The 1,927-nt window shown below is 42.8% G+C and overlaps 1 protein-coding gene across 1 annotated transcript in view; it reads left to right on the forward strand.

Annotated features, from left to right (window-relative positions):
- Window positions 1-1,927, forward strand: part of KIAA0226 (KIAA0226 ortholog) — a 79,914-nt gene that overhangs the window by 72,587 nt on the left and 5,400 nt on the right. The gene's annotated exons all lie outside the window — the stretch shown is intronic.

A 1,927-nucleotide genomic window follows, 5' to 3' on the forward strand; every position in this document is an offset into this window, starting at 1 on the left:
ATAATCCTGAAATAACTGTATTAATAATTTGAGTCGATCCATAGGCAAGTTGAACCAGTATAGGCGGCATATGGGAAAACACCCACAAGTATGGATGTAGATTTGGCAGAGGATATTTCTACCTATTTATATGTGCTGTAAATATATCCATGTGTATAATAGAATATAAAGGGGGCAAAGGTGTGAAAATGTAGTCATAATCAAACACCTTAAGGGTCTAAGTCACTGGGGGAACATAATCTTGGGGGAGCATCTGGATCAATTGACAGCACAGTCAATAAAGACAATTTTCTACATCCTACATTTGTGATTAGCAACTGGGATCTTAAAAGCTTGTGAATGACCACCTAAGATACAACTATTGTTCTCTCCCAATCCGGAGCAAAGCAGAGTAAAGAAAATCAGAGACTCAGGAAATGGTCCAAAGGACAAATAATGACTGCAAACCACAACCTTCTGAGACCAGAAGAACCAAAGGGTGCCCAGTTACCACTACTGATCTGGATCACAGTACTGATCCTGAACTGAATAGGGGGAGATGTAGAATAAAATTCAAAATGATAAACAAGATTAGACTTAACTTGTGTGATAGATACTAGTGGGCTCCCTGAGACTATGGCCCTTAGACACCTTCAAGCCTGGCACTGAACCCGCCCTAGGGTTCGCCTTCCAGCCAACCAATAGACCTCCAAAGTGAATACCATCCATGTGGAAACTACTACTCAGAACCATTAACCATACAAGACCAAAAGGACAATGTTCAGAAGGCAGGAACAATAGAATCCAGGGAGGAAATGAGAAGAGTATTGTTACATTGTTGTTAAATGCAGGCTGACTTTGTAGGGTTTGCAAGGAGCAGCTGGTGGGTTTGAACTGCTGACCTTGTGGTTCAAACTGACTTTGCAGTCCAGTGCATTATCCTGTTGCAAACAATGTCACAAAACAAAATGTGTATAAATTGTTGAATGGGAAACTAATGTGCTCTGTAGACAGTCACCCTAACCACAATAAAGTATTGAAAAAATAATAAATATATATGTGTGTGTATACAAAACTCATAGCAACCCTGTATAGGGTTTCTGAGGTTGTAAATCTTTATGGGAGCAGAAAGTCGCCTCTTTTCTCCTACAGAGCAGCTGGTGTATTCTACCTGCAGCCCAATGTGTAACCCACTACCATAACAGGGTGGGTTTGTGTGTGTGTATGTGTAATTGAGGAGCCCTGGTTAACCTCAAAGTCAGCCATTCGAATCCACCAGGAGCTCTGCGGGAGAAAGATGGGGCTTTCTGCTTCTATAAAGATTTACAGCCTCGGAAACCCTATACAAGGCCAGTATGAGTCGGAACCGACTCCATGGCACAAAGATAGCCATGTTGTTAAGTGCCGTCGAGTCGGTTGCAACTTATAATGACCCTATATAGAATTTCCAAGGCGCTGTACAAGGTCCCTCTGAGTCTGAACGAACTCCGCCGCACATAACCAACCAACCAAGGAGAAGCTGGTGGCTTTGAAACGCCACCTTGTGGTTCAAATCGACCTTGCAGTCCAGTGCTTCTTCAGCACCACACCAGGACTCCACAGCCAGCCATATATGTAATTAATTCAGCATCTTTATAACACCCTGCACCTCTACTTTTTGTTTCCTGCTTAAATATATCGACGTTAGAGCAGAGCATTTGGAGTGTATCTTATTTCTACAGGTTTTTGATGAATGAAGTGACTGTAATGAAGATGGTATGCCTTATCCCGAAAAACCAAACCCGCTGCCATCGAGTTGATTCTGACTCATAGTGACATATGTTATTGTTGATATGTGCCGTGCAGTTGTTGTTGTGTGCCGTGGAGTCGGTTCCGACTCATAGCGACCCTGTACAGGGTTTCCGAGGCTGTAAATCTTTACAGGAGCAGAACGCCTCATCTTTCTCCC

This window comes from Chrysochloris asiatica, unplaced genomic scaffold (genome assembly GCF_000296735.1).
Source record: "Chrysochloris asiatica unplaced genomic scaffold, ChrAsi1.0 scaffold00130, whole genome shotgun sequence".
NCBI lineage: Eukaryota > Metazoa > Chordata > Mammalia > Afrosoricida > Chrysochloridae > Chrysochloris > Chrysochloris asiatica.